Source organism: Thermobia domestica, chromosome 7, assembly GCF_964235325.1.
Source record: "Thermobia domestica chromosome 7, izTheDome1.hap1.1, whole genome shotgun sequence".
NCBI lineage: Eukaryota > Metazoa > Arthropoda > Insecta > Zygentoma > Lepismatidae > Thermobia > Thermobia domestica.
In genome coordinates, this window is record NC_137460.1 from 15394509 (window position 1) to 15419507 (window position 24999).

The 24999-nt window shown below is 36.4% G+C and overlaps 1 protein-coding gene across 1 annotated transcript in view; it reads right to left on the reverse strand.

Moving 5' to 3' along the window:
* Positions 1-22731, reverse strand: part of LOC145689862 (discoidin domain-containing receptor 2-like) — a 581986-nt gene extending 559255 nt beyond the window's left edge. The window contains exon 1 of the mRNA XM_081764130.1: positions 22129-22731. The gene's annotated coding sequence lies outside the window, so the exon portion shown is untranslated. The remainder of the gene's footprint in view (positions 1-22128) is intronic.
* Between the last annotated feature and the right edge of the window lie 2268 nt (positions 22732-24999).

Here is a 24999-nt window from a genome sequence, read left to right on the forward strand (position 1 = left end):
ATATATTTATGCAATTATTTGAATATGTATCGTATTTACTCGGATATCATATACCGCAAATTTTAATATGCACCATTTTCAAACGAAAAAAGGAAAAAGTTTCCTGGTATCGGTATTTACAATACGCACACGGAGAATTTATTTTATACAATAGTCCATCTTATACTGCTTGTAATGCATATATGGAATACTTTTTTATACAAGTGAATATGATATACAGTGAGTTTGAGTTAAACCCTTGGTTTTATCGTCTTATGACCATGTTTTTTAGACTAAATACGATAGATGATTAAGAGTCTTCATCCCGGCAAAATTAAAATACCACTAATTTTACAGTAATTATGTGATATCTACAAGTAGATAAAAGATAATTGAAATATGGAACAAGAGCGCCCTAGACAATATTATTTTGCGTGAGGTACCGTTATCACAAGTCACCTAGTGGCTTTCCGTCTTCAGCTGTTTAGAAACGCGAAAATAAATGCCGATTTTCAAAATGGCTCGAAATCGAAAGCAGATAAGTGAGTCGTGATGTAAAATGTTTCTCATGTAAAATGATACTATCTTGGGTGTTCTTGTTCCATATTTCGATTTTCTTTTATCTATTTGAAGATATGACATAAGTACTGTAAAATTAGCGGTATTTTAATTTCGCCGGGATGAAGACTTAATTCCCACGGGAAAATAATGATTTATGAAGTAAATGCTTATGAAATAGTTGGTGGAGTGAAAATGAGGGAACCCCTTCAAATTCAACGTAAAATGATGTTACCTAACACAAACTTAAGATTGCATAAGGTCGAACCAGTGATTCCCCTCACGAGAGATGATCCCTGTAGTACTGTGGTCTCTACAGTAGATTTGTATTGCGCATTTGGACAGGCTCTACCATATGTGCAGCACGTGCGTTTGCACGGGGATGCAAGTTTCGAGGGGCGACAAAGCCTAAAGGGCCGCGCTGGTTCAGTGGTAGAGCGTTCACCTCTTGTGCTTGGGGTCCCGCGTTCGATCCCAGCCCCGCCAAGTGAACTTTGTGGTGGACAAACACCGTGTGCGTGGGTTTTCTCGGGGCTCTCTCGTTTCCTCCCACTTTCTTCATTTCATTCATTTCTTATAATCACCGTCTCCTTTAGCCTAACCGGCATAACCGTGGGACGTAAAACTCAAAGATTTCATTTCATTTTTTCATTTCAAAATTTATCATAGCCATATCGTTTAAAATAAATATTTCTTGTTGGAAATAGATTTTATGATAATAGTTAAATTTACTAAGCTGTCCTTCTGTTTGAATGCTGCATTCATAAATCATGTTTAGGTCGCATTAGTTTAACGTCACAGAGACAGTGCTAAAGCAAATGGTCAAACAAATCCCAGCATGAATTGCTTGGTTGTTGTCAAATACTAGAACTCAATTCTCGAACAGTAGCGAACACCTGTTTCATTTAGTTAGTTATCATAGTTTTGTGCTATCATAGCCTCATTCTCTTTCATGTTATTATACCCTCTAGCACATCATTCATGATACAGTTTCTTCTTAGCCAATTTAATAATATCTAAAATGTTATCTTTACCTCCACCATTTCTGTTAATATCTCAATCGTTTTCCGCTCGACCAAGCTAATTCTCTCAATTATTCTCCACACCCACATTCCGAATCCTTCAAGTCGTTTTTCATGATTTTTGACATATTGTTCATGTTTCTGCTCCATACAGTACAATATTGCATACGAAGCATTTTATGAGTCTTTTTTATCAACTCTTTATTCAAAATTCCACAAATAGTATTTTCTTCCTCATAATGGCTTCTTTCGCCATTCCTATCCTTGCATTTACTTCATGTTCACACTTCATGTAACCCAGGTGCGGATCCAGGGGGCGATTTCCCCCCCGAAGAGGGAACTTTCTTTTTTTATATATATAAATAAAACCCATCGCAAAGTTTGGAGTCCTTAAAAGAGGCAGTATGACAACCCACCGCCTCCCCCCAGAAGTTGGTCCTGGATCCGCCCCTGATGTAACCACTAATAATACTACCCACGTATCGAAAACTAGACACTCGTTCTATTTTCTTCTCTCCGAATCCTACGCTTCGTTCCAACCACCATGGGTTTTGTTTTTCTAACATTTATTTTCATCCCCTATTCCTCACGTTCCTTCCATTTGTCTTCTAACATCTTGTTGATATTCTTTTCAGGTTCCGCAACAACAAACATCAGAACACCTGCAAAACCGTATACTCCTAATCATTCCAGCTCCTACCAATCTGCCTTCATTACTTACATTTTGTTAACACTATTGCCTGGTCATAGCTAACTATAATCATATAAACATGCTTCTCTATATGATTTCCAAGTATATCATGCTATACTTATGTTTAATTTTATATTATGGCATTCCCATCTGAGCCTAGGTCTTCCTAATAGTCGTTTTCCGATTACATTTCCTGTTAAAACTTTGCAAGCATTCCTATTGACTTGCGTTCCTACATGACCCAAACAATGTTTGGTAAACAGTATAAACTATGCCAGTTCCTCTTTATGAAGTTTCCGCCATTCCTCATTCCACTTCTTCTTGAGTCTGAATATTTGTCTCAAGATGTTATTCTCAAATACTTTCAGTCTATGTTCTTCCCTCAGATTAAGCGACCATGTTTCGCAACCACACAGTATAACAGGCATGATTATCGTTTTATATGTTTAAAGGCTCAAATTGGTCGATAGAATTTGCTACAACACAATATTTTGAACTGAACTGAACGAACTATACTGTGAACGACTTTCCTGCTTTTAGAACAAAGTTGAATAATAATGGTCACAACGCATCTCATTGTTCCAGGCTATTTTTGCTTTGAAAACCTGAGCGATTTGTTTCAAGACACTATTCTCATCATCTTCAGAACTTGCATCTGTGGTAAATGAAATGCAATCTTTAAGTTTTACGTCTCACAGTTATGCCGGTTAGGCTAAAGGCGACAGTGATGATGAGAGATGAGTGAAATGGTGGAATGAAGAAAGTGGGAGGAAACGGGAGAACCCCGAGAAAACCCAGGAGCACGGTGTTTGTCCACCACAAAGTCCACACGGCGCGAGCTGGGATCGAACTAGGGACCCCAAGCACCTGAGGTGAACGCTCTACCACTGAGACACGGCGCATCCTACATCTGTGGTGTAATTAGTGGATTTTAAGAAGAGTACTTGAATGCTAGGTTTTTTTTGTGTGTGTTTGTTAAAAGTCAAATATTAGACCAAAGAATGCTTAATTTTTTACAAACCAAGTTAAGTTAGCTTGCTACATACCAAATTACTTAAAAAAAAAAAGAACTTGATGCTACGCAAACTCGTTAGGTTGTCTTACTAATGTGCTGCAGTGTATTACTAAGTTCGTTCTAACTGAATATTGTGTAAAGAATTATGGTTTTACATATATTTTGTCAGATCATATTTAGCTTTACGGTGGTTTCATTCTAGTATTTAAGAAACAAACGTATTGTATAGTCAGAGACAAGAGTTATTTTCGTTTGATGAAATTAGCTTTCAAAAAAATAACTTCAGAATGGAAGGACAATTTGGGTACAGTTTTCAGTAAATTAAAAAGAACAGAATTTTCTATACATTCCAGCTATACCACCGTTATTCCCAAAATCAATTTTACAAAATGGAAATAACTTTTGTTGCTGACTGTACGTATCTGCAATTGAAAACAAGCCATCACTTATTTCAAATCGTGGGATAATATATGTTGTGCTAAGTACAATTAAGAAAATATAGTTGACAAATGATATCGATGGGGAATAAAGAGGAACGTTTGCATTCAGATGACAAAGCTAACAAGGGACCATTCCGATTTGGTGAATTCAATTGCTGAAAATAATTGCTAGCTCTGAATTTAGCACCAAAACTAACAAAGAAAAAGATGGTGTTTAATTGCACACCATGTACAGGATAGGAGATAAATGACGGCAAAGTGTGAGGATAGATAGTAGAAAATGTATTGAAATGGCATATTAATTTTAAAACAACTAAAAAGAATGAGGTCGAACGTTGGATATGAGGAATGCATGTAGAGCATCACTCAATAAGCTAGTGTGAATCATGGGGGACATTTGAAAAGCCGCCATCTTGGACTTAGCGCAAGAAGAATATACAGGAAAGAGTTCATGTCGCATATGGCTCTTGACGCGCATCGTTTATTGAAATCAATAGTGTCCAATCAAGCTTGAGATCTCTGTAACAAGAGGCGTTCCACGTTATGGCAATGTATGAATACTATCTTAAAGGTGATGTGAATGAGAAACTAGGGCCTTTCTAGTACGGTCTATGAGCACGATGTATGCACGAGGGGTAGAAAGAGATAGAATCGAATCCTGGAACATCAAGAAGTTTGTATTGTGTAACGGGATGAGAAGTAGTTCCACTAGATGAATGCTGGCGTAGTACCTTGCACAAAGACATCTTCTCGTTTAGCGTTCTGATATATGAATGACCCCTCCAACAAATCGCGCCGGTGTTGACTCCTCTCACAATCAATTACATACAACTGACAGTTAAAATACTGTTCGCATTACTCGTATTTAGTAAAGTTTTATGTGCACTCTTTATATCCAACATTTGACCTCAATTCCTCTATTCGTTTCAAAATGAACATGGCATTTCTAGACATTTTCTACATTCTATCATCGCACTTTGTCCTCATTTATCTTCCACCCTTTATACCAGTGGTGTTCACCCCCCCCCCTTATGTCCATGACGCACCCCCCCAATTGTCTACCCGTAGGTGTTCTTCCATGAAAAAAATCATCTTTTTGATTAATTTTCACGGGTTAAATTCCAAAGTTGGGCGTCCGTTTCCAGTGAAATTTTTAAAATTTACAGGAAAGATATGGATAATTTGATCGTTTGTGTGCTTGATAATATATAAGAGTCTCGAAAAATCTGTTTATTTGTTATATATAAGCGGTTATAAACATGGGACTATACGGCAAGCGGAGGGAACTACTTGGCGCAAGGTAACCGAACAGTTGCATTGTGGGAGAAACGAGCATTTATGTTATCAACATGGCGAATGTACAAGGGCAATGAACTAACAGTTTTAACATTTGTGAAGCAATACGTTGATAACGAGCAGAATCTTTTAAAAGTTTGTGGAGGGCACGGATTAATGAACCTAGTAACAAATTGCAGAAAGTGTGGAAAGGAGATAACAGCGAAAAAACTTGACGAAAGCGGACGCCCAACTTCGGAATAAATGCCATTTTTACACCCCCTCAAACTTATTTATACAGATTTTTACCCCCCCTAATATTTCAATGACGCACCTTGCGTCATAGCCCCCCCTTGTGGGCACCCCTGTTTATACGGTCTGCCACTAAACACCCTCTTTTTGTCTGTTTCTTTTGGTGCTGAGTGCACTGCTAGCAATCTTTTTCGGCAATTGAATTCATCAAATCAGAAAGATCCCTTATAAGAAAAATGTTATCAATGTAATTTTAAAAACACTGAAGGTAGGTGGGAATTTATGGATTTTTGTACCGTGGATATAAGACGTGATTTTTACTTATAGTTTGAAGTTTTGAATATGAATGTAATAGTTAATGTAGGTGGATCACGAAAGAGGAAGAAACATTTAAAATTTAAACACAGAAATAATGGAAAATTTCGATAAGTTCTTTAGGCTGCAGAGAATGATACATATTTTTTTTTATATAGAAAAAGAAAAAAAGCAATAGCGAGTGCAAAAGTAGATACCTGCAACTATCAGCTCCTCCAATGTGATTCATCCTCTGTTTCCCGCTTTGACTTCCTGCCACAGAATCTCTCTTTTTCTCTCTCTCTCTCGCTATTTCTCTTTTTCTTTCCCTCTTTTGTTTCCGCATAAGCTCTAATCCGGAAGCTGTTATAGTTTCGATTTTCGATACGGCACAGGAACACACTCACAAACCTACAAACTATTCCTACCTTTTTATCACTTAAAAAAAATGCACCGTGTTATATTGTAGAAAATAAAATCGAATGTTAAAGGACTCGGCGAGTAAAAAGGAAACGGTAACTCTTTACTTTCGTACAAAGATGGCACACAACTACCTACTAACTTCTCTTTTTTTTCATCTTCTTCCGATTTCCTGTGCTCGCTCTGTCTCGTCTATTTGTTTTAAGCTTAGACAATAACTGTCCTTTTCTTTTTCAAGTTGTATGCGGAATCAACAATTTATTCAAAGTTCTAGTCTCAGCGCGGAATGGCGCTTTTGTGAACTTTTCGTTTCAAATCGTTTTCAAACTTTTATAACAAAATGTCTCCATTCTGTTAGATTTCATTAATTACTTTCTTTTTTCCACCTCTTGTTCTTTTCTGTCCTCTGTCTTTAAGTAACTAGTGTAAAGTTTTAGGAATCCTGAAGGCTATTCGTCGTAGAAGTCACGTTGAACAAACTATGATACTTTATCTCAGCCTATGATAACCCTATTTAATAGAGTTAGCTTTTCTTTTGAGGATCAATCAAGAAGTTACTTGCACTGCTTAAGAAAATAAAACAGGGTAGCAATTTTACAATACGTTTATTTGTATTGCAAAGTTCTATTCACAATCTACTTTTCAACGTAATTACCTAAGCTAGTTGAGCATCTATCGAGGGATGGTACACGTTTTTTTCTATGCCATCTGCAAAGAAATCCGGCCCAATAACCGATAACTATTCTTTGGCTGCAAACTTTCATCTCGCCATCCGAGTAGTATCGTTACTTTGAAAGTTCGTCTTTCATGGAACCAAACACACGGTGAAAGATCTGGGCTATAAGGAGGCTGATAGTCTTCCCGCACGCTCAACATCATCAATACCTCTACATACGTTCTCAAACATGTTGCAACACTTCGCGATAACTTGACGTGATATTCCATTTTCACCATATACTTCATGCAACTGCCGATAAATTTCAGTGCAGTTCCACTTTTTCGCCCACAAAAAGCGAATCACTGCACGCATTTCCAATTTGGACGTCACTTGTACTTGTCGAGGCATGTTTACGATTGATTATCAGAACACCTACACGTGCCTCGTCAAAGCCGCTGAGTCATACAATACAACTGCATGTCTGCAGTGTTGCCACACAGTTTAATCAAAATTGCCTTTGACCGAAAATATTTACGGAGTGCAACTAACTTTCTGACTGACCCACGTATATACATATTATTTTTAAACACGTACGACAAATTATTTTTAATCCTGTTGTAAAGTTGGGGTTTTTCAATCATCTTTGTTGGTTCCATTTAAAATAAATCGTCATGACTTATTTACTACAGAAATATTGTTTAGTAAATTGTGAACAAGATTATAATGGAAATGTGTTTTCAGAAACTTTTCTCCAAAGAAACTAATAATCAACAATAAACGTCCGTTTTGATTCGCTTTTAAACAAGAACTTTAGGAAACTAAAAATGCATCAAAAGATTGCGATCTTGGTCAATAATTAGTTTTCGGATCAGGGGCAACAATATTTTTTAACAACCCATAAATCGAATTTTCTATGTTGTACGGAATAGGCAAATCATACTGAGTTAACTGATAGTTTGGGTATAGCTACACTCGCCAGATATAAGGCCTACTACAAAATCTGTGTTGAAATATATTGGATCAGGGGCCACAACACTTTTAAACGTTGGGCCGCGGTAGCTCAGTGGTAGAGCGTTCACTTCTGGTGCTTGGGGTCCCGGGTTCGATCCCCGCCCTCACCAAGTGAACTCTGTAGTGGACAAACACCGTCTTCGTGGGTTTTCTCGGGGTTCTTCCGTTTCCTCCCACTTTCTTCATTCCACCATTTCATTTATTACTCATCATCACCGTCTCCTTTAGCCTAACCGGCATAACCGTGGGACGTAAAACTGAAAGATTTCATTTCATTTCATACTTTTGAACGTGCTCTAAATCGAATTTTGGTATTTTTTATGGAATAAGCACATGATACTGAGTTAAGTGATAGTTTAGGTTCGGATACACTGTATGTAGTTCTGCAGATGTAAGGCATACAAGAAAATTTTTGTCTGAATTATATTGGATCTGTTGATCCTAAAAGTACTAAGGCTTATGCAATACTCTACTCTTTTTAATTATATACTTTCTTACTATTGACAAATTTGTTTGAGCACATTTTGTTTTGCGAAAATCACCCAAATAATATTATCACCGAAAGTAAACTGTTTCGTGAGTTTAAAAAAAATAAAGAGAGCTTATACCATGCTATAGGGTCATTAATGATATATGAACAAAATCACCTGAATTAATTTTCAGAACATAGTATCGAAAAACTCACACCCAAGAGTAAACAACTCCTTCACGATTTTTCCAACAGAAGTTTCTTATGTCATAAGAATTGTTGTTATAGAAATATTGATTTACGGAACTGAAAAAAAAAATTGGGCTGGTTTTGACAAACAATTTTCAATACTTATACTTCAATAAACTATATTTTTAGGTATGAAATAATTCGATCCCCATCCTCGGATAATTTTATATAAACATCGGGTTTAAGATTTTATTTGAACACGTTAAAAAATATTCCCTGCAGCAGGTACGTAGCCAAGAAGTGAATTCAGAGGGTCCGGACCCCCCATTAGAAACCAGAAATTAAAAATTAAGGAAGGATAAATCAAAAAGAAACGAGATATAGAAGAATCAGCGTTAAAAATATAAAGCTACAGAATGCGTTTGGTTACTCTTTCTTCTGAGGAGTTTTTTTTGTGTGTGTGTGTGTGGATGAAATATGGGGGGGGGGGCAAGTTTAAAATGGATATTATTGTAACGGAGCATCCCGAATTCAATCTAGCTCCATGCTAATTCTATGGACCACAAATGACGATAGATAAACCGGTTTGATCAGATAGATTCTCAGGTACAACTTAAGAAATACCCACGATCACCAATAATATGAACCTGGCGACATAACATTCCAATTAGAATTGTTAATTGCGGCAACATTAATCCATTTTATAGGATGTCTTTAGTCCCGAAAGAGATCTCGTTGCTATCCTTGATGACCTTAAACGAAGATAAGAGAAATAAGAAGAAAGAAGACAAGAAGAATCGAGTTCGAATGATCTCGGAAGACTATATTTTTTTCAATACTTTTTTTTATATTCTTTTACTCGAGATTTCTTCATAATTTGTTACTAAAATACTTACTAACATATCCTCATTTTATTGTCCTTAAAAACCAATATGGACATGTTGCCAGTAGATGAGTTTAGATTGACCGAGTCCCTGCTGTGTAACCACAGTATTTCATGTCACGCCTCTCCTCCATTACGAAATCCTAGCTAAACAGACCAATATATGTTGCCAATGGAACATTTTAGAATGATCGAGTCCCTGGTGTGATAACCACAGTATTTCGTCACGGAACCCCCTTATTGAGAAATCCTGTCTACGTGCCTGCCTCAAGGCATGTGCATATTCATCGACTAGCATAGGCAATCGGAACCCGAAAATAACTCCTATATATAGAGGCCATGAAACATGTAAATTCTTTGAAATCTCGAATTCGTTTCTGTTGTTTCTTAATCACAAGAATATCTGGGAAGTTCTAGAAAAAAAAAGTACAAAATTGTAAAATAATTTCATTTATTTACCCAAATATATTTCAGGTAGGCATGATGTGATGTGGAAATCCGGAATTAGCTATTTTCGTTCTGCTCCATCTCCAAATGTGTGCGAATTCACTATTGACCAGTGTTTATAGTTTAAGGGAAATATCTCTAATCTAGGGAAATTTCGTAGGTAAATTTAGCAAAAAGAGAAAAAAGGGATCTTTTCGATAAAACGTGAAAAATCCAGGGAAATTCTGGTGTTGACTGATTTATCAATATACAGTAAATGCTTAAATTTTTCTTTGTTCTTCAGAAATAAACCAATGGAACAGCAATAGTTTGTGTAAGTTTGTGTGTGTTCAAAGTAGCATAATTCGTACAAATTGTTGGCTGGGTGTATTTGTTAAAAATAAAAATCTTTGTTTTACGTTCCATGCTCATGCTTATGCACGAGACGGTGATGATGAGAAATTAATGCAATGGTGGAATGAAAAAAAAAGTGGGAGGAAATGAGAGAATCCCGAGAAAACCCACGCACACGGTGTTTGTCCACCACAAAGTTCACTTGGCGGAAGATGGGATGGAACCAGGGGACCTCACGCACCAGAAGTGAACGCTCTACCACCAAGCCACCGCGGCCTCTTGTTAAAAATAAGTGAAGGAGATAGCAAAACCCAAATAAATATAATAAATGGCGCTTCCTTTAAGGGGGCAGATTACTACATATTTTTTCAAAAGTTAACAAGTTTTCTTTTGCTAGTTTTTCATAAGTGAAAAGAGATAATGAAATGTAACTTACCTCAGTAATAGATAATGTTATTCTACACCCGAAAATATGAATCGGAAGAATTTTCAGCGTCGCTATCTATATATAAATTACGTTGTGACCAGAATTTGAATTACCTAAAAAATCTAGGTATAACTGCGACTAGAAAAATTAACTCAACCGCAATTGATGCCTTACCATGCTGTCTGCGTTCCTTGTTAACTACTTTTTAAATAATATTTGTATTTATTTTGTAATAATGAGTACAAAATAAATAATTTTTAATTATCAGTAGAATTAAAATACAAATATTATTTAAAAAGTAATTAACAAGGAACACAGACAGCATGATAAATCATCAATTGCCGTTGAGTTAATTTTTCTAGTCGCAGCCATAACCTAGATTTTTGGGCAATTCAAATTCTGATCACACTGTAATTTGTATGGATGGCAACACTGAAAATTTTTCCGATTCGTATTTTCGGGTGTAGAATAACATTATCTATTACTGAGGTAAGTTACATTTCATTATCTCTTTTTCACTTACGAAAAACTGGCAAAAGAAAAAGTGTTAGCTTTTGAAAAATATTTAGTAGTCTGCCCCCTTAATGTACCTAAACAATCTTATCACATAACTTATCGGATAAGAATTGGACACTCAGCGAACACAGCTGAAATTTGATAAGAAAAGGGAAAATTTTGTGTCCGTCAAGGGAAATTTTCTTAAAGAAACCTAGGAACACTGCTTTTGACATCGAATTGGAGGAAACAAAATATCAGTACCATTCCATCATACCCAATTGTTTCTTTGTGTCAAAATTGTGTAACCGAAGATTATATGAAGAAACGTTTAAGAGTCTTCATCTCGGCGAAATTAAAATACCGCTAATTTTACAGTAATTATGTGATTGTCTTCAAATAGATAAAAGATAATGGAAATATGAAACAAGAGCGCCCTAGACAATATTATTTTGCGTGAGGTACCGTTATCACAAGTCACCTAGTGGCTATCCGTTTTAAGCTGTTTAGAAACGCGAAAATAAATGCCGATTTTCAAAATGGCTCGAAATCGAAAGCAGATAAGTGAGTCGTGATAACGGTTTGTCATGTAAAATAATATTGTCTAGGGCGCTCTTGATCCACATTTCGATTATCTTTTATATATTTGAAGATATCACATAATTACTGTAAAATTAGCGGTATTTTAATTTCGCCGGGATGAAGATTCTTAAGAATGAATAGAAAAAAACAATCTGTACAATCTGTAATGTAGAACAGGGATTGTATGAAAGCATCAGTTTGACAGACAGCAAAGTAAATATAATTGCAATCTGTAAAATCTCAACAACATATAACAATATTAGTGAAATTGGATATAGAAAACTTTATTTGTAGTAAAATAGAAAGTTTGTTTAGTTGCATAACTGAAGTTGATCAATAATTTTGTTTGATTTAATTGAAAAAAAAATGTTAAGCTGTACACAATGGTTGTGTATTGGCCTACTCTTTTGGCAATACAGAAAATGTGGTAAAGTTAAGACAGTTTTATATATGAAACACATAAAATGCATGTGTATACGAGTGAATTTACACAATCAATCACATCACATTCCCTACCCTCTCTCTTTCTCTCTCATGGGTTTTTTTTTTCGTCCCAATGTCCACTGTGTATTACATGTTCCACTGCTGCTTCACGTATTCCAAATTCATATTGCTGTTTATGAGTTGTTCCAGAGTACACACATACACAGGCCTATATACATACATTGTATATATGCACGAGCAAATATTTGAACCAGTCTATATAATTCTCCAGGGCATATAACTCTTTCTCCTGTCTCCTTCATTCACTCATTCACTCACTGAACTTGGTTGAACGTTACGGACTCGTGTTACAGTCATAACGCATGCCAACTTGTTCCGGAAATAAATTACAGTCAGGTTAAACACGGACGGAACAACACCAAACTCAACCAGCGAAGTTCCATTCACCTACTGAATTAGCAATATAATTCAATAATGGTAACGATATACGGTCTTTTTTTCAAACCCTCCTCCCCCCCCCCAAAAAAAATAAAACAAGCAACGAAGCTATTTCCTACACTCAGTTTCAGTAACTAATATAACCGTGTATTGTTGTGTCTGCATATACGTATATACGCAGACCTATAATCATATTAGTCTTTTGAACATTTTACAGAGAGGTAATGGTTATGTAAATGTCTGTTCAGTGATATCAAGTAAACAACGGGATTAGAGACTTAAAAGGGAAAGTGAATTTCCGTTTTAGGATACAAGGCATTGTTTGTAAGGATAATTCCAAGTGAGAAAGATACAATGATAGCCTAAACTTTAATACAATGTAGTAATTCGTATCGTATTCCCAATATTAATGACTAACTAAATTAACTAACTAACTAACTAACTTTATCGCCTATGGAACCCGGAGGTTCAATACCGCGTTCACAAAAGCTGTCCACTGATTTCTATCCTTAGGCAACTAGGTCCAGTTTCTACTTTGTGTTCCTCTTTCTGAGAGATCCGTCTTAAGATTGCCCTCCCATCTGCGCCCAGGTCTTCCTAATGGTCGTTTTCTGATTGATTTTCTTGGCAAGACTTTGAAAGCGTTCCTACTTTCTTCCATTCTGGCTACATGACCTGCCTACCTGAGCCTGCTAGACTTAATGACCTAACAATGATTAGTCATGATAATAACAATGATATTATTATTAATTGTAATGCTAGTGGTTATTTTGTATCTCTAGGTTACATAGTGTAGTCGTAAAGCATGTACTTGCCATCAGGGCGGTCCGGGTTCGATATTCGATGAGAATGATGATTTTTTCTTTTTCTACCATCGTTCCAACCACTCTAAGGTGCATCTGTCTTTTTTAAAATTAGTACCCGGGGCACCCTGAGTAATTAGATCAGGCTGTAACATGATACTGACTGCAATACCTCCATGAGTGTCGAAGCCAAGAAAGTCTGATGCCTGTACCAACATACACCGGTATTAAGTCTTCATTCCCTGTCCCGAAACCAAGATGACCTTTACAGCAGCAGCAGTAGTTGAGAAGTTGCGTTGGTTTTAATCGATGAGGTGTCTACATAGAATCGGGCTGTCCGAGTTCAATCCCGGCTAGGAAAAAATTTCTTTTCCGTTCTACATTCGTTGTAAAGCTCTGTTCAAAGGTTCATCCCAGAATCTATCACATGTACTCCTGAGATTTGGACTTCTCGCATATGGAAACACCCTTCACATTTACATTCATTAAATACAGCAAAAGCAAACAAAAGAATATTTTGTTTTAATTAAAGTGAGGATTCAGTTTCTTGACATTGAATAGCTTTAACTCTAAGGTATACCACGGATTCTTATCAACCAAAGAAAAAAAAAGCCATGCTTCGTAAAAAAAAACTTGTCTAAACAATAACGTGAAGTACATATTTTGTAGAACATTTTTTTTCTTTTTTAAAGAACATTCATGCGGTTTGGAGCCCCACATTAAGCAATAGGTCTACATCTCATATAGTCTCGCTGCTGAAAGCGACACTAAGCTCTAACCAAGCAAGCATCGAAGTTTTCTGGAAGTTACCATGAAACAAACTTTCTTCTAAAATACTTTCTTTTTTCTCAGAAGTTATTGTCCAAACATATTTCTTTTAGAAAACTTTTACAAAAGTTATTATAAAAAGAAGTTTCTTTTAGAAAACGTTTCTGTAAGTTATCGTGAGATATATATCTCTTCTAGGAAACTTTTGTTTAAGTTATTTTGAAACAAATTGTCTTCTAGGAAACATGTGAGTAAGTCATCGTAAGATACATGTCTTCTAGAAAACTTCTGTGGAAATGTTCGTGAAACATATGTTAATTTAACTTGGTAAAAAAAAGTTAATTGATCCGTGTTTATTGTACAGATTCAGTTTCTAGATTTGTATTTAACAATGACAGGATTTTAATAAAATTTCACATGATAAGAAAAGGGAAACTCTGTGTAGTTATCGGTATCGAAAATCTTAAACCAACTTTCGGAAACTCTACATGTTGTTACTAAACTTACTTGACAAAGAAATAGAGTTATCACAAGCAGAATTATTGCTACTGGTTCAAATTGGAAACAAAAAGTGAATTTGCTCAACCTAAGAAAGAAACATGTATTGCCCAGTTTCAACATACTTACCTTATGCAACTCACAACAATCAATGGTTCATCATATGATGTACTATAATCAGTGGCGTATTTAGGGAGGTGGCTATCGGGCTCAAGCCCTGCCCGAAATGAATTTGTTATATGCACAACTTCATTAAAATTTGTCGGTACCCAAAGGAAATCTTTGAAAATGAAATGAAATCTTTAAGTTTTACGTCCCACGGTTATACCGGTTAGGCTAAAGGAGACGGTGATGATGAGAGATGAGTGAAATGGTGGAATGAAGAAAGTGGAAGGAAACGGGAGAACCCCGAGAAAACCTACGAGCACGATGTTTGTCCACCACAAAGTCCGTAGTCCACACGGCACGAAAGTGTTTATTCACATGTTGTGCATATCCCCCGAAAAAAAATTCTAAATACGCCACTGAGCATAATCGTATGTACTTGTGAAGGATTCGTGCGTGAGTATGTCTTTCCTTACGACCATTTATCTGTTCGTTTTTCTTTATACTTTATAAAAAAATTATGTGATTTATTTTAGTCACGCTTGCTGCTGACTTTTACTGATGCCCAGGGCCGGATTTCCCAATAGGCCCGGTAGGCCCGGGCCTATGGGCGCAAGCTCCCAGGGGCGCAAGGCCGAGAGAGAAAAAAATAAAAAAATCTAGAAATAAAAATAAATAGCCATAACTTAACATACTTTTTGAATTGATTTTAAAAAATCAGGGTAATAAAGCATTCTGATTTTGAAGTTCATTGGAACAAATAATTGTTGGTAAAGATAAAGATAAAATTGCATCGTGGAGTCTTGTTTAAGCAATTAACATATAGGCCTGATATAATTTTTTAATAAAGGTTTTTAGGAAAGTAACTTTAATCAGACTAGGGGGCGGAAAAAATTATTGGGCCTAGGGGCGCCAAAATGCTAAATCCGGCCCTGGTGATGCCTTATATCTGTTTGGGTTTGAACATTGATTAAAGAACGTGGGTAAAAAGTACTTTTTAAATGAATGCTAATTATTCAAAAATCATTCCTATGTAGTATTTGGATCTTCTATTACCACGTGCAAAGTTCTACCAAGACCATTTCCAAAGGTAAAGTGCATAAATGTGCAAAATGAGACGAGACAAGAAAAAATTCTTTGAGAATCGAGACGAGACATCTACAAAATAAGAATTTCTCGTCTCAATTCCCCTATACGGAGTGATTTGACAATTTGGAATGTATATTGAAGTACCGGTATATTATGTAATTATTTGCACATCTTTCAATTTTGATAAATTCCTTTCATTGTGTTCGTACAATAACTTCTTCAATTTATAGTTTTTTTCTACTCTTAACACATGTAACACTACACATGTAACACTAAAAAACAATGCTTGACATTTAAGACTTGAGCAAACTGTTGTCCACGAAATTTCTCGTCGAGGTCTTTCGTGGCTAAGCGGTTAGCGTACGTACATTTGTCAAGGGAGATGCGAGTTCGATTCCCGGTGATACCTCGTGTTGTTCGGATTCCACATTAAGCTCTAGATCCACGTTTTAAAATAGCATTACTGGTAAAAAGGACTGTAAAGCCAAAAGCAAATCAAATCAAAATCATCATTCCCCTCTCTTTTTGTATTTAAAAATATACTTTTCGTCTCGTCTTTCTTGTGTTTAGAACGAGACGAGACGAACGGGCAACAATAAAGATGAATCGTAATTTTCACACCTTTTCGAGACGAGACAGACTGAGCTTTTGTTTGATAAGCAAACCTAAACAGGATAATATTTTGATGTTTAAAAGTTGTTCATAAGATAATTCTGGATAGAGCCCAGAAGTGTCCTACAGGATGTTCCGCTTACGGAACATAATTGGGAAAATTTAATCACCGGACAGACGTCACTTAGACGTGAAAAGGATGTCGGAGTAGTATGTGGGGTGTCCGAAGAAGATGGTGCTATTATGTCGAAAAGATAAAGTGTATAATATTTAATTCAAGTTTTTGTACCTTGTTCACTATGATATTAAGTTCATGCAAAAAAAAAAAAAAAAAAAAAAAAATCAATGCCATGTGTACAACACGTGGAGTTTGGTTTGTATGGCATAATTTTTTCTCAAGCAGAAGTGGTGGTAGATTTTTACCCCTTCCTGTTTTTAATAGAGAGATTAGAGTGGAGAAGCAATTGGAGCGCTTAATTCAATGCAGAAAACAGCTTCTCTCTGTCTGTTTCCATTTTTACTCTTTTAATTAGGCATCAACGTTAGAACCGAAAGTGGTTGATTTCTCTTAACAGACGGTTAAGAGAGAACATTGGATCTATTCTTAGAGGCTAAATCGATCCCCTCAAAAAAAAAAAAAAAAAAAAAAAAAAAAAAAAAAAACTTCTTCCTAGATCGCTTTTGCTCCCCGGAAGTCAATATTGAAACCGGAAGTTATTATGGACCTCCCGTTATTATTTCCGGTTTTAATTTTCATCCGGGTTTATGGATGAAAATAAAAGTAATCATGGGACACTTAATCGATTACAAGAAATCGCTTCTTACTATGTATTTCAGTTTTTGTTGAAACCGGAAATGGTTGCTTTCTTCCACATCCGGTGTATAGATTACCCTTACCATCGTACTTTGACCTTCTACCGTATTTTGACCGTACCTTCCCTTGACCGTATTTTGACCTTTTACATCATGGACAAAAATGACAATCAATCAAGTAGTTCTTGTGATATTTGGCCTGCCAAACCGATGTACACACGGACAGTTATTTTTCGTCTCCTGCAGTGTTTCTTTCAGACATGTTTTTGGGGAAGCACTGCCCCCTGGAGCTCTGAGAGTGCCTCCCGGACGAGACCAATATAATACATCTAAAATATAATAATAAATAAAATAGTAAAAGCAGTGCCTTCCCTGGAATACTACGTGTGCGCCCCGGAACACTTTTTCTGAAATAACGACTGGTCTCCTGGACAGACGAACATATAAACAATGAGGGTAAATATATAAAGAACCTTTGATTGGTAAACCAGACTCTTCAGTAACAAACTTGCAAGGTCAAATAGTGGTAAAGTGGAAACAGGTTTTTTTTTTTTTTATTAATTTGATATCCCAAGGAAGTTTTCAGCAATTTGATTGTCTGTTTTATCAATAAACCCAATTATAGCATTGAATTATTAAACACAAATTTTCAAACTCGCAACTCTTATGAATGAAGTTAATTACAATTCTTAGAATACTTAACGCAAACTGTCTCAAGAAATAATTCTTAAGTCTCCAGGAGATTATCAGTTTTAAAAAGAGGACTGCCATATCACCGATCAAAGAACACATGACATAACTTAACATGGCACCAGTGACGTATCTGGCTTAATTCCCCTGCCCGAAATTTTATTTACTATATAAAAGTAAATGAAATATATTGCAGAGTTTTCAGAAATAAAGTTGCAAAGCCCCCCCTTCCGAAGCAAAATCGTAAATACGCCACTGCATGCCACATATTTTTATATATAATGTCACTTCACCTAGGAGGCTGAAAAGGAAACTTTAAGATGGATCACAACCAGGCCCGTAGCCAGCCCAAAAACTTAGGGGGGGGGGGGTTCTGAAGTTAGGGGGGCCCGATCCAACCATATGATAGTTCATCACCATATTATAGTTCTTTTGCGAGCCTACTGTAAAACTTCCAGCAAACATTTAGGGAGGTCCCGCCCCCCTAGAACCCCCTGGATACGGGCCTGATCACCACGGAAGTCAGTACGTATTTTAGCTCATTCTCTTAATTACTGTACGATGAAACTCTACACATTATAAATATTGTACAGCGGGGGACACTTCTAAATGGTACACCTTAGCCGTAAATCTCCATATGGCTGTGCCATTTAGAAGTGTCCCCCGCTGTACAATAAGATAGAGTTATGTTTCAGCTACAACACAATATACTAATTCAGTTGATTGTGTCTTCTGATATCGTAAAAGGTAAGAAATAAAAGAAAATATTTTATATGTTTTACAATGTGCACATAAGATGACACTTGCTGTTAGATCTTACTGGAAGTGCTCAGTTTTATGAATTTTTTTTTGTATGTGTAAAGTATTTTAAAGTGACGATCTTATTACGAAATAGATATATTGTTTGGCCGTTTTTCGTGTTATGTTTGACATTACATATTAATTTACATTTAAGGAAATAGATTTTGAGAAGAAACTTGCGCAGAACGCCATAATGCGTTGTTACCAAATTTGAACGTTTACTGTGTTAGTTACAATAAGAAAATTCGTGGATTCTAGCGTTGCAGCTCAAGACGCGAAAGTTAGCTGTGAATTGCGGTAAGGGTCGAAAACTAATTTCCCCAGTGAGTATCCAAGCAGAATTCCATGATTACTTCCTTTATTATCTGGCACAAGTAAACACTCGACACTTCTGGCAATGCCTCAGTTTTCAAGCAGCGTTTAGCATAGCACCGAGAACACCTAGTGATCGACCTGAAGTTGCGAAAAGAGAGCATGAAAGCACACCATCGTCATTCAGCTATTAAACAATTGCTTGGCATAGTCAAAGCAGTCGTGGATGTAGCGCAAAGACGGGGTGCTAGAAGTCCTCCCACTTTTTTGTGACAAAAAATAATTCAAATATTGTTTATATATTTTTGAAAGTTTATAATAAGATTTGCGTTTTATTCTTTATTGGAAAATTTTCGAAACATAAGATATTCCTAGCTCCTGTTAACGAAGTGCGTAAACGGATTCCAAATTAACCCATAACACACCAAGCGAGATCCTGTAGGGATCACAGAGGGTGATATTTGGTGATACTGCTGCAACTATAAGAACAAATTATTCTCGATTTTTTTTTTTTTTTTTTTTTTTTTTGTGTGTGCCCAGCATCCTTTTCGGGCATGTGTTACATAATTAGATCAACGATACTTTCGTTAAAAGATACAAAAAAAAATTACATACGATAAGAAATTAAAATAATACTTGGGGTTGGGGTCCCTAGAAGACCCCAGTTTGGTAAACAACGTTGACGATTTAGGCTTGGTGCGTTAAGGGTTAAAATGATTTGCTTAAACTCACGACATACGTATCATAGTCTCGGTTCTGACTGTCCCCCAGTTTTACCTACTAGATCCACTACTGAATCATAGTTAAAGATACAGACGGTGTGAGGGACAGTGCTTCCTGATGCATAGTAATAATTTGTACGGCTTTGTTCCCCAAAATGCACGCATTTTGGTACAATAAATGCCTATCGCTTTTTCTATTATTACTAAAGTACGGAATCACATTCCTAAAACCCATTATGGTTCAACGCCAGTCTAAGAAATAATAAAATATGTTGATATGTGAAACAGTAAAATAGGTATAAACAAACGTAGCCTACATAATATTCTAACCAACATTCAATATTAGTCCTGATTAGCTATGAAACTTGTATTAAAAATTGTTAATTATATTAGCTACTTAACGTGTTATATCTGAAAATGATAAGGTTCATATTTCATCCAAGTAAATACTATAGTTGTATAGAACACTTTATCTGTATAAAAATTACAAAATTATATAACCTAAGTTCGATGATCTTTTATTTCGTATGTAACTTGATAATGTTGACAGTATTCGAATGAAACAAGAATTTCTAGCATATATTAATGGTGTAAATAGTTAAATAGATAAACGTAGGGGGACGGCAGGTACTGACATGACGTCACGCCTTGCCCCCTGCCTATCTTTGCCCATTGTAATCTTTTAGGAACTGAGGGGACACCGCACATATTTTTTCGAGGTGAGGTGACGGCGTCCCCCGCGTTCCCCCTAATTTTACCCCTGGATAAAACAAAATCCCTATTTTTAGTTATTTCGTTTCTTCACTTGTTCTAATTATTCTGTTTTATAAGTCTCTGTCTAATAACGAAAGCGGAAACTGACGTTCCACAGTGAATTTAATAATAGCAACACTTGAAAATAATAAATATAAACTCTACTCAGATCGAGAAATCAGAACAGATGTCGATATCACTGTTATCAATAGAATCGACCAAGAAGTAACCCTCATAGATGTAGCAGAACTATTAACTCATAACATACGTACAAAATTCAGTACGAAAATAAGCAAATACTGTATAAAGACCTGGCAGAAGAAATCAAAGAGTTACGAAAATGTCAGAAAGTTACATGGAAGAAACTTTTCCGGGTCCAAACTGAAAATTAGAAAGAAAAGAAACAAGAAAAAACTTCACTAATCTCAGGACCTGCCAAAAGGAAGAATACTTAATAATAATGATATACAGTAAGACCAATTATTATTTCAGCTACAGCAATTGTCTCTAAAAGTACTGTGACGCAACACAACACAAGGTAAGTGAATGAAGTTACTGTCTTTTATGCCAATGTGTTTATGGTCAGCCCCCATTTCAAACATGTCCACATTCACTTTACGCTGTGGGTCCAGGTAAATGGCAACGTTGCATTTTCATTTAACATTGGGCGCATAAAGAGAGTACAGGCCAAAGGGTTCGTCCGATTTAAAATACTTCCTTCAGTTTGGATTGAAAATACCACACTTGGAGACGGTTTCTCCTCTTACATTTTGTTGTAACTCTCATAATAACAATAGGGGCCGCTGTGGCTCAATGGTAGAACGTTCACCTCTGCTGCTGGGGGTCCCGGGTTCGATCCCAGCTCCTGCCAAGTGAACTTTGTGGTGGACAAACACCGTGTGCGTGCGTTTTCTCGGAGTTCTCCCGTTTCCTCTCACTTTCTTCATTTCACCATTTCATTCATTACTCATCATCATCGTCTCCTTTAGCCTAAGCGGCATAAGCGTAGCACGTAAAACTCACAGATTTCATTTCATTTTCTCATAATAACAAGAGTTACCCTGTCAGGGGACCTTCGAGACACCCTGTATGTTGTTGAATTAAGAGGTACTGGATTCTAGTCATTGTTCTAGGATGTGTCAGGTAGTGAACCACGCCCGTAGCCAGCCCCAAAATATAGGGGAGCCCGATCCAACCATACTATAATCCATTTGCAAACCTACCGTGAAAATTTTAGAGGTCAGTAAAAATTTAGAGGGAGAGGCGGTCCTCTCTTGGATACGAGCCTGTAGCAATCAGTCTACATAAAAAGCGGAGACGAACTCTGTGTGTGTGTGTGTGTGTGTGTTTGAGTAGATTTTGAGTTTAACGTCCCTTTCAGCAGCGAGGCTATATGAGACGGGATCTACTGATTAACGTGGAATAAAAACATTACGGAAATCGAACTCGGGTCTCCCACGCCAATGTTTAATATGTTTGTATGTGTATTGGGCCCCCTCCCCTCAGCTTGGTTTACGTATTTTCTTCGCCTGTGAGCATAATCTACAGAAGTAGAAAAGTTAGGATTTCTGTTTACCTTGGTTCTTCTTTCGGGGTAGTGTCAGATGATCAAAGCTTTATTCCCTGCGAGTTTTTTATTCATTTATTTATTTAACATTAGATGTCAGTTAAACTACGATTTTACGTTTTGTTTAAACTTAATGTAAAACATCGAATCTAAAAAATTACAATAGAATAAAAAATAACACAGTGCTCTTAATTGGATATATAAAGTAACATGCTAGTCGATTTAGTAAGAAAATATATGAAGTTAGAGCGATATGAAGTTAAGAACGCCTACCTGCTTTCAATAAATATCTTCTTTACACCAAAGTTGTGGATGGTTAAGTAAATATAAATGTAATTTTATATGTTGCACACTCACTTTTCCAGTATATACTAAACAGATCTAGCACATTATTGTCACAACATTGAGAGGCAACACTTAAAAAAAAATCACTACTAATATTCTATATTTAGTTATTTTGGTATGTACCTATTAAGATCCCATATACAGTATATTTATATTACAGTATATCCGTGATTCTAGTAATTTTTACTTTTATGACACTAGATGTCAGACAAAATTATTTTATAGATTTAACACTTGAATTTTATTGATGCGCAGTTAGTTGTGTTCTTTGTGACAATGCTGACGTAAGTTAATTGCAGAAAGTGGCGTTATAAGTTTTTGAGTGTATTTAATAAGTAATTTTTAAAGCAACTCTAAAGTACATATTCTGGCACTGAAAGAAATGAGTGGTAACTTTATTACTGTTCATAAACTCGAAATGTTGGCTGATACAACACAATGTTTAATTATCGTTTCACACGACAAACGAAGTACTGCTCTCGAAATACAGCGTTGAAAACTCCGCGAAACTTGGGTTCTCGCACCCACCACCGCGACGCGACTACTAGCGGAATGGAGAATTACATGCTTTCCAAACCTATCGAATTTTCTTCCCGCTCCGCTCGCACTTCGACGACGACCAAACGAAACGTCCTTTTCTGCTTCTGCGTACACGGGCCATGTTCGCTCCTCTTTCCTGATTCCACAATTGTTAAGTGTGCTACGGTCACTGGTCTCAGTATGTACAGTCTGGTTCGAAAATACTGTTGATCACCGACTATTGCTTTAAACGGGGGATATATTCTGGTAATCATGCGTAAGAAATTCCAATACTTTGGCTCAAAGTAATTGTTTCAGTCGATCTCCCCCCCCCCAAAAAAAATATAGTTGTTTCCTTTAATTCCAACTATAGATAACAGTGTATGGCCTTTCAAGGAAATTTAGGTGATCAAGTTTTCCTGAACAAGATTGTTCGAAAGAACTTCTGGAATCACCTGTCATCAAACTCTTACAACCTGTGGCGGATCCAGAGGGCGATCGGGGCAATTCCACCCCCCAACCCCACGAAGTGGAAACTTTCTTATTTTATAGTCTATATATAAATAAAACCCATCCCAGAGTTTGAAGCTATTAAAAGTAGCTCTAAGTAGCAGTATGACAACCCCCCCCAGGAAGTCAGTCCTGGATCCGCCCCTGCTTACAATAATGCATACAAGTAATTAGCATTCCAACTTGGAATGAAAATATTATACCTGGCCTTAAAATGTCATATTTTGTGTCTGAATTTGGTCTATAAGCATAAGCGTAACTAAGCGTCAGGTCTCCCTAGCCAAATATCTTTGTTACACCGTGTATGGTTTCCAGCAGGGGCGGATCCAAGGGGGACGCTCAGGTTTACACTGGATAAAATGGGCTTCAATCCTGTTTTACACTGGATAAAACGGCAAACTATGGTTTAGCCCCTCCCTTGATTATATCCTGGATCCGCCACTGGTTGCCAGATTTAGTAAATGGAAAACCAAGACATTAATCTCAAGCTATACATAAGGTCAGGGTTCCTACTTTTTGGTCAGAATCAATCACGGTACCTATGTTTCACAGGTTACCAATCACAGTTTTCCAGTTCACTGTACACACAGTTAACTCAAATGTAACTCATAAGCAGTGGCGTATTTACGATTTTGTTTCGGGAGGGGCTTTGCTAACTTTCGGGGAGGGCTTTGCCTGGAAATGTGAAAATTCTGCAAGATATTTCATTTACTTTACTATACTAAGTAAGATTTCGGGGGGGGGGCTTAAGCCCGGAAGGCACACCCTAAATACGCCACTGCTCATAAGTGTTGTGTAAAGAATGTGAGAAGGTAACGTAGAAAGAGCTACCTGGAGTCCTTATTCCGAACTGCAATTTGTTCTGTTTAACGGGTCCTAAATATTTCGCGAATTACGACACTCTCCCACTTATGATTTAACAGATACTTTTTTCTTTGTTGCGTCATCACCTGAGTCAGAAACACTATCCTAAAAGAAATACAAATTTAGCAAGATAAAATATATTTACGATAAATTCAGTACGATAAAAAAAAATAAATAAAAAGTAAATCTCTTTAAAGACTTATGCGGACTCTACAAAAGTTTGACAGGAAAGAAATCCAGTACACACAGAACCACAGACGCGTTAGTTGACACAAAAAAATGCATAACTTTTGTGACTCCAGCAAAACGTTTAGATGCATAATTTTTAAGGATGCAACTAAATGCATAATGAAAACTATGTTAATTGATGCACTTGTGTGCATAAAATTCATTATGCAGGTAAACGTTTTGCTGAAATCACAAAATGTTATGCATTTTTTTGTTTCCTACTGAAGTATTTACATGCATTAATTGAAACAGTGGTTTGTATCGCTGGTTGCATATTCCCTAAATATACAGGATTTCCAAGGGTGTGGAAACGATTAAATAAATTTAGAACACTACTAAAAATATGTAATCGAGGCTTTTTGGGTGATGCAGGACAGAATGCAAATATTCCATATTACATGAGAGCCTCTACGGCCATTTTGGAAGTAGTCATACTGGATTTGAGTTAATTAGTGAAATATAGACTTTTCGATACACTACTATTTTTGAAATAAAGTGTGATTTTTAAAGACATTAACAAAATTGTTTTCTATATTCTTTGTTAACGAAATTCTGATCACATAGGTCTAGAACATATACAAAAACTTGTCCTTGTAAATTTATGATCATAATTTTGTTCAGGGTGCAAACAAGCAGAGAGGAAATTACTATACTATCGTTACGAAATCACACCTTATT